The following is a 13,760-nucleotide window of genomic DNA, read 5'->3' as shown; positions in this document are numbered from 1 at the left end:
GATCCTACAAGTGGTATCAGAGCTTTGGTCTCCATTTGCTTTGATCTCCATAGCTTTTGGTGGTCATAGCCTTGGTTTCACAACCTAGGAGAGTATGGCGTCTAGCGAGGGAAATTATCACCGTAGAGGTCCTTACTTTGATGGTACTAATTTTGCTAGTTGGAAGCATAAAATGAAAATGCATATTCTTGGACATAACCCCACCGTTTGGGCTATTGTGTGTATTGGTTTGCAAGGTGACTTTGATGGGAAAGAACCAAACCGTGAAGCTACGGCGGATGAGTTGAAGATGTTGCAATACAATGCTCAAGCTTGTGATATTCTCTTCAACGGACTGTGCCCCAAAGAATTCAACAAAATCAGCCGTCTTGAGAATGCAAAGGAAATTTGTGACACTTTGATTGATATGCACGAAGGTACCAACTCCGTCAAGGAATCCAAGTTGGATGTGCTTCAAAGTCAACTTGACAAGTTCAAAATGAAGGATGGTGAAGGTGTCGCTGAAATGTACTCTAGGCTTGCTCTCATCACAAATGAGATTGCTGGCTTAGGAAGTGAAGAGATGACCGATAGATTCATCATCAAGAAGATTCTAAGAGCCTTGGATGGAAAATATGATACCGTGTGCACATTGATCCAAATGATGCCCAATTACAAGGATCTCAAGCCAACAGAGGTGATTGGAAGAAATGTTGCTCACGAGATGTCACTTAAGGATAAAGAGGAACTTCACAACAAATCAAGTGGTGCCTATAAAGCCTCATGTGAAGCCCCTACATCATCAAGTGAGAAACAAGACTTCAATGAAGAATTGAGCTTAATGGTGAAGAACTTCAACAAGTTCTATAAGAGTAGAAGCAAAGATAGAAGCTTCAAGTCAAGGTCCTACAATGACAAAAGATCTTCTAGTCGAGAGCGAAACTGCTACAGCTGTGGAAGACCCGGACACTATTCCAATGAGTGTACGGCTACCTACAAGAGAAGAGAAGATTCTCCAAAAAGAAGAAGCAAAGAATCACCACCAAGAGAGAGAAGGAGTAGAGATGATCGTTATGAACGAAGATACTCACGGATAAGCAAGGATTCGGAAAGAAAGGAAAAATCATCAAGGAGCTACACAAAACAAAGACATCAAGCTCATGTTGGTGAATGGGTATCCGGCTCCGACTCCGACAGCCACTCCGAGAGAAGTTATCACTCCGACTCCGAAGATACTCAAGATGAAGGTGTTGCCGGTCTAGCACTTGTGTCAACCAACTCCTACGACATATTTGACTCACCAAATGAAGGAATTGGAAGATGCTTCATGGCCAAAGGTCCTAACGTAACACACCCCGAGTATGTTGATTTCAATAGTGATGAAGATGACTTGTTAGGTGATGATTTGCTTGTGGGCAACTCTAGTGATGAATACTATGATGAAACGTCAATTAATCATGCTAATCAAGATAAAACAAATGACAATGATAAGGAGAAGATTGAGGCTCTAACTAAAGAACTAAACACTCTTAAGTTAGCTCATGAAACTATCTTCGAAGATCATCGAGAACTTTTAAGAGCTCATGAGAAATTACGCTTTGAAAAGCTCAATCTTGAGCAAGAGCATGAGTTCTTAAAAGCAATCAATGATGATCTCTGCAAGAAAAGTTCTTCTTACATTGCCAAGCGTTTACTCTTATCCACTTACATGCCTCAAGTCAAGTCTAGTAACAAGAACAAGAAAGATTCCTCCTCTAGCAATAACAATGATCATGCTAAATCCAATATTGTTGCTTCTAGTAGTTCTCTTGATTCCACTAATGATTCTCTTAGCCAAGTTACACTTGAGCAAGAAAATTGCTTATTGAAGGGAATTATAGAGAAAGGAGTGGACAAAAGTCTTGCCAGGAGTAAGCAATTCGAGGAAATTGTGAGCAAGCAAGGAATGCACCGGAAGAATCAAGGTGTTGGTTTTGAACGAAAGTTCAATGCCAATGGAGTTGAGTGGGAAGAAGATCAATACCCCAAGACAAAGTTTGTTCCTCAACAAGAGAAGTATGATACTTCTTTCAAGGGGACACAAGCTCAAGATGATCTTCCACCACAAGACTACAAGCAAAAAGGCAAGGACAAGCTTCAAGAGGAAATTGATGCATTTGAAGAAGCTCCTAAGACCTTAGTCAAGTGGATTCCCAAGACTACTTCAAGTTCCACTTCATCAAGTACGACTACAACTCCAAGGATTCCCATCAAGATGGTGTGGATCCAAAAGAAGAAGAACTAGAGAGTTCTTGAGGGTGACTCCGCCAACATACTTCACTCTTATCATTTTGGCAAGAACAAGTGCAATCAACTTCCACATCTTGCACTAGTTCAAGGAGTCACAAACCCTCTTGTTGGTAAGACAAGGGACAAGGTAACCTAAAAGTTTTCATGGAAATCATCTTGTGTGTGCATCACTCTATGTCTATGGAAATCCTTGTTTGTTCCTTGTGGGACTAACCCATGTAGGTATTGAAAGTGCAATTCACTCAAATGGATAGCTCCAAGTGATCTACATCAACATTGAGCATCCACATCTTCAACATCTACATGAAGTCATCATCGCCAAAACCCGAGGTTAGTTCATCCCTCTAAGGGGGGATATCACATCTAGGGGGAGCTTTACTCTAAGACTTGAGCTAAAGCAACTCTAAAGATGTGAACACAAAAATGCTTTATGTAAAAGTGGTAACCTCACTTGAGCTTAAACGATGAGTATGACCTATGATCAAGTGTTCTCACTTGACTCCTAAGTCAATATACTCATATATAGATGACCTTGTCATCGCAAATTGCTTGATAGATGCTAGAATTGGTTGTGCTTGCATTGTCACATATTTCATTTGCCATCTTATTGTGTGAGCATGCTGGTTGCATATTTTACTCATTCGAGGACATCCACTTGTTGTTTTGATTATTTGGTTTTATTTCCTTTTGCCAAGTGGATGGACAAGAATGCCTAAGAACCTCCTCTAGCTATCTATGCTTTTCTCGTCTCAAACTCTATTCATGCTACATCACAAAATTTGATCAAGTCAGATTCGAACCACTATGTGTGAGGAGCGCTCGGAGTCCCCGATTCGTCATAGACTTAAACTTCCAAAACCTCTTTATGATTCTCGGTCTGACCGATACCCCACTTTCGGTCCTACCGAGATCATTAAGTTGATCTAGGTTTTCGATCTCAGTGCAACCGATTTGAACCTTTTGGTCACACCGAGTTTCAGTAACTGCTTGTAGTTATGAATCTCGGTGCCACCGAGTTGTTCCACTCGGTCACACCGATAGGGTCGGGCTATATATAGTCACGGGCAAAAATTTGGAAATTTCTCCGAACCCCTTCGCCCGCGCGATAGCCTACTCTGCCAACATGTTCTCCGGATCGTCTCCTTGCCGCCAGCCGCCTCCAGTCACTGGTCTCCATCACCGTCAACGGAATTCTACCCCGCCGTTGCCGCCGTAGCGAGTCTCCGCCGAACTAGGGTATGGACTCGATCTTTGTGCTATTCTCCAATCCGATTCCTAGCACATTGTGATCATCATGATTCTTGCCACGATTGAAACACTCCTATCCAGTCAATGCGCTCGTAGATTAGGTTTGATTCGACAATTTTAGGGTTAGGTTTCCGCCGAAACCATCTCGGACCCACCGAGTTGAAAAACTCGGTCCCACCGATTTGGCTTATGCCATTGCACAAGTGAGACTCGGTGTGACCGAGAATTACTTATCGGTGTGACCGATTTTGGAACTTTGTGAAACCCTAGCAGTCTCGGTGTCACCGAACTGTGACTCGGTCTGACCGAGTTCACTAGTTTAGGTTCCAAAACTGCTTCGATATCACCGAGTTTAAAAATCGGTAGATCCGAGATGATTTCAGTGGGAAACTAAAACTAAGATTTTGAGTCATTCTTTTGCAAAAATCTTTGCATTTTGTGATGCTCATCCACTCTACCTCATCTATAAACTGTTCACAGGGTCAGCAGTCAGCTTGTTCATCATGTCAGACCAGAGTGACAGCCAGAATGTGTCAGAACAGCAAGTGCACATGAGTGAGGGCACTAGTCCCTCCAGCTCTTCAGATGATGGCAGCAGGAGCACCCCCAGCAATCTGCCAAAAGCTGCCACCAGACAAAGGACGAAGAGAACTTTAGATTCTGAGGATGAAGATTATGTGGAAGAGGAGGAAGCCACATCAAAGAGAGTAGTTCTTGAGAAGGAACATGGCTCAGCACAAGGCACAAAGCCAGGGATGAAAATCAAAAGGCCAGCAGGCAGGCAGCCTATGCCAAAGGCCAGAGCTTCAACCAAGATTCCTAAGAAGTCCACTCCCATAGAGCCAGTTGCTGCTGAAGGCAAGAAAAGGAAGGAAAGGGTCAAGAAGACCATAGCCAGAGTGCTTGGAAAGGCTTCCATCATGGAAGAAGAGGAAGAAGAAGAGGTTGCTGCACCAGCACCTAAGGCACCTAAGCTTATGGGTGATGCTATCAGGACAGGGGCTGCTGCATCCAAGCCCAAAGAAGCACCCAAAGCTGCCTCCAAGCCCAAGTCTGCACCAAAGAGAAATACAAGAAGCATCCTAGCTGCTGAGAAGAACAAGGCCCCAATGCCTGAAGCTACAGAAGAAGATGATGAAGAGCAAGTACTCAGAAAACTCAAGCCCAAGATCCCAGACCACAACGATGCTCATCTTGTGGCTGAGGATATGAAGCTCAGGAGAGACTCAGGGCTGAGGAAGTGGAGAGAAGCAGATCTGTATGCTGCAAGGAGGAGGACTGCTGTGGATTACAGATTTCACACCAAGGAACAACAAGATTTCTATGAGACAGTGCTGCTTGATAAGAAGCCCATAGTTTGTGACATGAGATGGGTTGATTGGGAGTACATCAAGGACAACAAAGAGTACTACCCTGGAGTGCAGGACAGCTTCAAGGCATGTGGAGTAGAGGACTTTGTTGGGCAGAAGCTCACAAAGTGGAACGAGGAACTCATCATGCAGTTCTACTCCACAACCCACTTTTATCCAGATGGTAGGATAATTTGGATGTCAGAAGGTACGAGGTACCAATCTACAGTTGCTAAATGGGCTCAGCTGATCAATGCCCCAAAGGAGCATGAGGATGACTTGGATATCTATGCCAAGAAGAAGATGGATCATAACTCTATGTCCAACATGTACAAGGAGATTCCAAATGAAGCACGTGACACTTTCAAATTTGGCTCAGTGCATTATCTTCTGTCAGGGCTGCCAACTATAAATTGGATACTGAGGCACACCTTATTGCCCAAGTCTGGAGATCACAAGATGATCAGAGGCCATGCGATCAATTTGCTACATATATTTGATGTGCCACAGAAGTTCAAGGTGATGAGCCTTATGGTAGAGACAATCAAGAGGACTGCAGCAGACCAGAAAAGGAGTTGTGGGTATGCCCCACAAATTCAGGAGCTCATTAACTCCAAGATGGGCACGGACATATACTTATTGGACAAGGAACACTTGCCCATCCGTCCAGAATTTGAGGACAATCAAGTTGTTATGACTGAGAATGAACCATCATCTGCACAAGTACAAGCAAAGAAGGAGAAGGCAAGGAAGGAGAAAGCTGCCAAGATGCCAACTCAAGAGGAGGCATCTGAGTATTTCTTGAAAACCAAACAAGAGCAGCTTGGTTACCTGATTGCATCCACCCCGCGGATTGAGAAAGGACTAGCCACCCTAACTCAGAACTAGGCAAGCCTAGAGAGAATCATGGAACAAAAGTTCTATGACTTGGATGTCAAGGTGACAGAGATTCAGACTGCAGTGGAGCAGCTCCAAGATGATATGCAGGAGAGGAAAGGGAAGACAACATTGATGCCTTTGCCAGAGTGCCACGAGGTCCGAGGTCGTCGGCAGTGCCAGTTCCTGACACAAGAGCAACTGCCTCAGCTCTAGCCGTAGCACCAGTCCAACCTGCTCCAGCGTCTACTTCAGCTCCAACTCCAGCGTCTACTTCAGCTCCAACTCCAGCATCTACTTCAGCGTCTATAGAATCCTTCGTCCTTGGAGTGATCCGGACTCCACCACCACTTGAAGATCAAGCCTGAGTGTCGATCTAGCACTATGCATTTTCTAGGAACTTTTTGGTAACTTGTTGCCAAAGGGGGAGAAAATGTATAGATCATAGGCTTCGAGAGAGAGAGTGTGTTGATTTTTTTTCTCTTGCTTTATTTGGTGGTTTTTCGAACTTTGTTTGCTTTTGAGTGCTTGAGATACTATGTCATTGCTCGTGAGACATTGATGATCATGTGTTTGATCATAAGCTACACTTAATGTTTGCTTAATGTTATCATCTTATATATCTTATGTGATCATTCACTATTCTTGGTGATGAGTGCATGTATTTCATTCTTATCATTTTAAGCGCTCCACCAAGATGTATGTGACATGGAAGAGTAACCCATGACTCTAACTCCTTGTGCATTTGCAGTCCAAAGCAAATTTTAAATATGCACAAATTTAGGGGGAGCTCTTACTTATCACATACTTCTTAAAGCGACGATATATTTCATGCTTATTATCAATTGTCGAAGCTTTGATCTATATGTTGTCATCAATTACCAAAAAGGGGGAGATTGAAAGTGCAACTATCCCTAGGTGGTTTTGGTAATTCATAACAACATATAGCTCATTGAGCTAATGCTATTCCAAGATGATTATTTCAGGAAAGCTCAATGATTGGCATGGCATGGATGTGAAAGTGGAACCCTCAAAATGCTAAGGACAAAGGATTGGCTCAAGCTCAAAAGCTCAAGACTCTTCATTTTATATTTTAGTGATCCAAGATCACATTGAGTCTTTAGGAAAAGGCAATACTATCAAGGAGGGATGAGGTGTTGCTTAATGAGCCTCTTGCTTCATGTGCTTAGTGATATGCTCCAAAACCCTCAACTACTTTCCCATATCCACATATGACCTAAACCCTAAGCCAAACTCGGTCCTACTGATTCTTTCTATCCGGCGCCACCGAGTTTCACTTGTCATAAGCCACTGCCAAACCCTAGCAAATCGGTTCAACCGATAGGGATCTCAGTCTCACAGAGATGGGATTGCAAACTCTCTGTTTCCCTTTCGTAACTTTTCGGTGTCACCGAAAGAGCGAATCGGTCCCATCGAGATTGGAATGTAAATTCAGTGTTTCCTTTTTGTAACTTTTCGGTCTCATCGAAAGAGCAAATCGGTCCCACCGAGTTTGCCTGACCAACTCTCTGGTTAGCTAATTACCAAATTCGGTCTCACCGAGTTTGTGTAATCAGTCTCATCGAGATTACGTTATGCCCAAACCCTAACCATATCGGTCCTACCGAGTTGCATGTCAGTCCCACCAAAAATCTCTAACGGTCACTAGGTTTACCTTTTCAGTCCGACCGAGTTTGTTGATTCGGTCGCACCGAGATTGGAAAACTGTGTGTAACGGTTGGATTTTGTGTGGAGGCTATATATACCCCTCCACCTCCTCTTCATTCGTAGAGAGAGCCATCAGAACACATAAATAATTCCAACTCATATGTTCTGAGAGAGAACCACCTACTCATGTGTTGAGACCAAGATATTCCATTCCTACCATATGAATCTTGATCTCTAGACTTCCCAAGTTGCTTTCCACTCAAATCTTCTTTCCACAAAATCCAAATCCTATGAGAGAGAGTTGATTGTTGGGAGACTATCATTTGAAGCACAAGAGCAAGGAGTTCATTACCTACACACCATTTGTTACTTCTTGGAGAGTGGTGTCTCCTAGATTGGCTAGGTGTCCACTTGGGAGCCTCCGACAAGATTGTGGAGTTGAACCAAGGAGTTTGTAAGGGCAAGGAGATCGCCTACTTCGTGAAGATCTACCGCTAGTGAGGCAAGTCCTTCGTGGGCGATGGCCATGGTGGGATAGACAAGGTTGCTTCTTCGTGGACCCTTTGTGGGTGGTTGCTTCTTCGTGGACCCTTTGTGGGTGGTTGCTTCTTCGTGGACCCTTCATGGGTGGAGCCCTTCGTGGACTCGCGCAACCGTTACCCTTTGTGGGTGGAGCCCTCCGTGGACTCGCGCAACCGTTACCCTTTGTGGGTTGAAGTCTCCATCAACGTGGATGTAGGATAGCACCACCTATACGAACCACGGGAAAAACATCCGTGTCTCCAATTGCGTTTGAATTCTCCAAACCCTTCCCTTTACATTCTTGCAAGTTGCATGCTTTACTTTCCGCTGCCAATATACTCTTTGCATGCTTGTTTGAATTGTGTGATGATTGCTTGACTTGTCCTACAATAGCTAAAATCTGCCAAGAACTAAAATTGGGAAAAGGTTAAGTTTTTATTTGGTCAAGTAGTCTAATCACCCCCCTCTAGACATACTTTCGATCCTACAGGGGCCGGATTCGGCTGCCGCTCTAATAAAGACCTTGTCCGCTTTGTACAAGGGAGAAGAGGAGGAATTTCTCCGCGTCAACCCACGGGGTGGATTTTCTATGTACAATCCCCCAAGTTGGGCAAGTGGACACTTTTACTTGCCCATTCGTTTTATATTCCCATTGTTAAATTTTCAGTCTAACAACTTCAACGCAGGAACTGCGCCAGGCTGTTAAAGAAATAAACAGCCCTCCTCCACAACCCGAGGATCTGGGACGGTCCCTCGACCCGGCCTCTCAAGAGGATCCAGACTTATCTGTGGAGCTGATTGATGGAGTGTTTCATCAATTGAGCAAGGACAACGCCTTGGTGGCCATTACGGCCGATTATCCAGGGCTACTCCCAGCCTCACAGGTAATTGAGACCGGAGTCCCAGCACTTTCAAAAGGGATCTGCCCTCGCGTGTTTTCGATTGCCGTATGACAATCGTGTTTTGCAGGGGAGGTCCTTGAGACGGGAGGCCGAGCCTGCGGCGACTAGCCAACGAGGGGCGGCAAGGCCCCGTGAGATGAAAAGAAGTGCGGTCCGGACGGAGGCACCGGCGCAAAGGTATAGCGCGCCACCTTATTCCCAGGTGTTATTCCTTCGAGGCATATTAACGCTCGTGCTCTCTTCAGGACGAAGAGACCTCGCCAGCCTATATCCAGCAGCCAGGCTCCAAAGCCTGGTCCGAATGCGGAGGCGAACATGAGGCGTGCACCGGACGCTCCTCCGACGGAGGATGCGGACAGGCTGTCTGCCACTAATTCCGAGGTGGAGAGTGCCATGAACCACAGGCGTCGCCGGACAGTTCTTCGCGACGCTTGTTTCTCCAAAGAGGCATTGGATGCCTTCAATTCGGGAGACGCGTACCTCCGTGCCACTCAAAATGGTCTAGCCAGAGCCACGGAGCAGTATGTGAAAGACATACGGGTAAGAAAATTTTGGTAATTATATATATACCAGTAGCCCCCAAGACTTGAAACAGTTAGAATAATTGTTTTAAGGATCATTTGTAATGCAGGTTCTTACAGAAAAGAATACCCTACTGTCCCAGGAGCTGGAAGAGTGCAAATCCCAACTTGAGGCCGCACTAGCCGCGGCAGGGGAGCCCAAGGAGACCCCCTCTGGTAATATATGCTTCGAAAGATAAGTATTTCGCGAAGTGCAGCGTGGGTGCAAATCTGACAAATGAAATTGCAGATGGCGCCAGATTAAATCCGGAAGTGCAACAACTCCGACGCCAGCTAAAGGCTGGTGAGAGCGTGCTGACAAAGGTGAGGCGGGAGAAGAACAATCTCCAATATGCCAACACCAAGCTGGGCGTTGAACTGAAGGACGTTCATGCCCAGCTGTTGGACTCCGTGAAGGAGAATCAGCGGCTTCGACGCGGCATATATAGTAAGTGCTTAAACGAACTTTGAAAAAAGAGTTCGGCGAGGAAGTCGACTAACAGAGTAATGTCTGTAGGTATGCTGACAGGTCGTCCTGTAGAGGAAATGCCCGGTTCTACGGGTGACCTTCTTCCCGAGCTCTCACAACTGCACGAACGAGTTCGGCAGGTGATGCAAGGCGTCGCCCAGGCCTTGTGGCCATCCGTCTCCATGCCTGAAGGCCATGGAGAGCTTGTAGAGAAGCTGAAGGGAGCGCGGCGGCGCTTCCGACTGTGGAAGATGTCGGCCTGCCATCAAGGCGCCAGGGAGGCCTGGGCCATGGTGAAGACGCGGTACACGAAGGCTGACCCAAACCACATGGCCGAGGTCGGACCCGTAGGGCCCGATGGGAAGGAGAACCCTGTGAGATTAGTATACGGCCAAGTAGAGTTGGCCGCAAAGTATTCCCAATAGGACTATAAACTAGACAGCATGTTAGATGGTATTGAAGAGGAATACAATCAGTCAGGTTGACTATGTAATTTTAATTGACATGTGTAATGCCTTCTAGCCAGATTGTAGATCGTTTGTCATGGCCGACCTTTTCGCTTCCACCTCGGGACCTAATGGTCCGGAGTGTGTCCGAATACCCTCGCGGTTATATAAGAACAGGGGTATGCATGGAGACCAGGCGTAGGGGTCATTAGTGCTTGAACAGACAAGTGGCCAACTAGTTATGTTATATTACATGGTTAGTAAGAAACATCTTCCAGGGAGAATAGTTCCGTTAGGGGTTCCTTTCCCTGGGAGGCATGCCCTAAAGTGCATGTCCATTCTGTGAAAAGAGACGCAGGAAAAACATCTGGGGCATATAGATAAATAAGTGAAAGAAAAGATCATCTTTAGTTCACCGACCAAATATTCCCTTAAGAACGCTAGCTTTCGGCTTCACCCAGTCTGAGGTACACATCCGGCTGACCCGGCAGTAACAATCGTAGAGGTGCTCCCTTTACCACCTAGCCGAACAATCGGGAACGTAGGGCTAAGAACAGGAGCCAGGCAACCCAGCTTGGCCAAAACTTAAGTCATATCGATGCATATAATGGCAAATAAAAGGTACATGCGGAAGTATGACACATGTGTTGGGCATGAAGCCCGTATAAATAAGCTTCTGTTTAAAGAAGCCCCCGGGTTTAATGAGCGCGGATAGCGTGTCACTTTATGAGCCTTTAAAGGCTATAAGAGAGAGAGAGAGGAGAAGGAGAGAAATGTAAGACAGAAAGTATATAAAAAATGGACAGAGCAAGGAGACAAACACAGAGTCCGGCGCTAGGCATAGAATCTTCATATACGGGCTGCGTTCCATGGGTTCGGCTCGAGTCGGTTATCCGATGCATCTCGCGGGCGGTACGCTCCACCAGTTAGGACTTGGTTGATTATGAAGGGACCTTCCCACTTGGGCTTGAGTTTGTCCTTTTTCTTGTCCGGCAGGCATAGAACTAATTCGCCAATGTTGTGATTTTTGGCTCGTACTTCTCTGCTTTGGTATCTTCGAGCCTGTTGTTGATAGAATGCGGAATAGGCTTTTGCCACGTCACGCTCTTCCTCCAAGGCGTCCAAACTGTCCTGCCGATCGAGCTCAGCTTCTCTTTCTTCGTACATGCGCACTCGAGGTGAGTCATGAATTATGACGCAGGGCAAAACTGCCTCTGCGCCGTACACCATGAAGAATGGTGTGTATCCGGTGGTGCGATTTGGTGTGGTCCGCAGCCCCCAGAGTACGGAGTCGAGCTCCTCTACCCAGTGCATATTAGATTCCTTAAGGGACCGCACTAATCTGGGTTTGATGCCGCTCATGATAAGACCATTTGCACGTTCGAACTGGCCGTTGGTTTGTGGGTTATAGACAGAAGCATAATCGATCTTGATGCCCATGTTTTTCAACCAGAATTTTACCTCATCGGACGTAAAGTTCATGCCGTTATCAGTGATGATGTTGTGGGGGACGCCGTAATGGTGTACAACCCCGGATATAAAGTCTATCACCGGTCTGGATTCGGCTGTCTTAACAGGCTTGGCTTCTATCCATTTGGTGAACTTATCGACCATGACCAGTAAGTATTTTTTCTTGTGGGTTCCGCCTTTAAGGGGTCCAACCATGTCAAGCCCCCAGACCGCGAAGGGCCAAGTGATGGGGACAGCTTGGAGGGCGGTGGGTGGCATATGGCTTTGGTTTGCAAAAAGTTGGCAACCGATGCATCATTGGACTAAGTCCTGGGCGTCTGCCCAGGCCGTCGGCCAATAAAAGCCTGTACGGAAGGCCTTGCTTACAAGGGACCGAGCTGCAGCGTGATGTCTGCCAAGTTCGGCATGAATTTCCGCCAGGAGGTTCCGCCCTTCCTCTTCGAATATGCACCTTTGAAGGACTCTGGTAGTGCTTTTCTTATAAAGCTCTCCCTCATGGACTTTATAGGCTTTAGATCGCCGCACTATGCAGCGTGCCTCATTTTGGTCCTCAGGGAGTTCCTGCCTGGTAAGGTAGGCAAGGAATGGTTCTGTCCACGGGGCGATGACGGCCATTATTACGTGGGCTGAAGGTGTTATTTCATTGGCAGAGCCTCCAATTATGTCAGAGTGTTCGATGTCGGGCAGTGCGGTTGGGTCCGGGCTGTTATTGCCAGGTTCCCCTTCCCATACTATAGACGGCTTTAACAACCTTTCCAAGAAGATGTTGGGGGGACTGCATCGCGTTTTGCGCTGATGCATGCCAGGACATCTGCCGCCTGATTATTTTCCCGGGCTATATGGTGAAATTCGAGCCCTTCGAACCGAGATGACATTTTTAGGACGGCGTTGCGATAAGCTGCCATTTTTGGATCCTTGGCATCAAAGTCTCCATTTATTTGGGATATTGCGAGGTTCGAGTCCCCGTGCACCTCTAGGCGTTGAATGCCCATGGATACTGCCATCCGGAGACCATGTAAAAGGGCCTCATATTCGGCTGCGTTGTTGGAGTCTGTGTACATTATCGGGAGTACATATTGAACTGTGTCTCCTGTCGGGGACGTCAAAACGACGCCAGCCCCTAGACCGGCCAACATTTTGGAGACGTCGAAGTGCATGACCCAGTTTGAATATGTGTCGTACTCTTTAGGGAGTTCGGCCTCCATCCATTCTGCGATGAAGTCGGCCAAAACTTGCGACTTGATAGCTCGCCGTGGCTTGTAAGTTATGCCAAACGGGAGGAGCTCAATGGCCCATTTTGCAATCTGGCCCGTCGCGTCACGGTTGTTTATAATATCGTTAAGTGGCACTTCCGAGGCTACTGTTATTGAACACTCTTGAAAGTAGTGTTGCAGCTTCCGGGATGCCATAAATACCGCGTACGCAATCTTTTGATAATGCGGGTACCGTGACTTGCACGGAGTAAGGACAGTGGACACATAATAGACCGGCTTTTGAAGGGGGGAATTTGTGTCCGTCCGTTTCTCGTTCAACGACGAGCACTGCGCTTACGACCTGATGGGTTGCTGCAATGTATAATAGCGAATGTTAGCCTCAAGTCTAGAGATTCGACATGTCTTGTTTTAACGACCACATCATCTACGCATGCCTCCACTGTTTTGCCGATCTGGTTTGCCAGACATGTCTGAATCATGCGCTGATATGTTGCGCCGGCGTTTTTGAGCCCGAAGGGCATTGTGTTGAAGCAGAATGGGCCGTATGGTGTGATGAATGCCGTTGCGGCTTGGTCTGACTCTGCCATCTTTATTTGATGGTAGCCAGAGTATGTGTCGAGGAAACACAATGAATCGTGTCCTGCTGTAGCGTCGATAATTTGATCGATGCGGGGGAGAGGGAAGGGATCCTTTGGGCAAGCCTTGTTAAGGTCTTTGAAATCAACGCACAGGCGCCAGGATTTGTCCTTCTTTGGTACCATCACCAGG

The sequence above is a fragment of the Triticum dicoccoides genome, chromosome 4A (genome assembly GCF_002162155.2).
Source record: "Triticum dicoccoides isolate Atlit2015 ecotype Zavitan chromosome 4A, WEW_v2.0, whole genome shotgun sequence".
Classification (NCBI taxonomy): Eukaryota; Viridiplantae; Streptophyta; class Magnoliopsida; order Poales; family Poaceae; genus Triticum; species Triticum dicoccoides.
The sequence above is the reverse complement of the archived record's forward strand: the minus strand, read 5'-3'. Positions refer to the sequence as shown.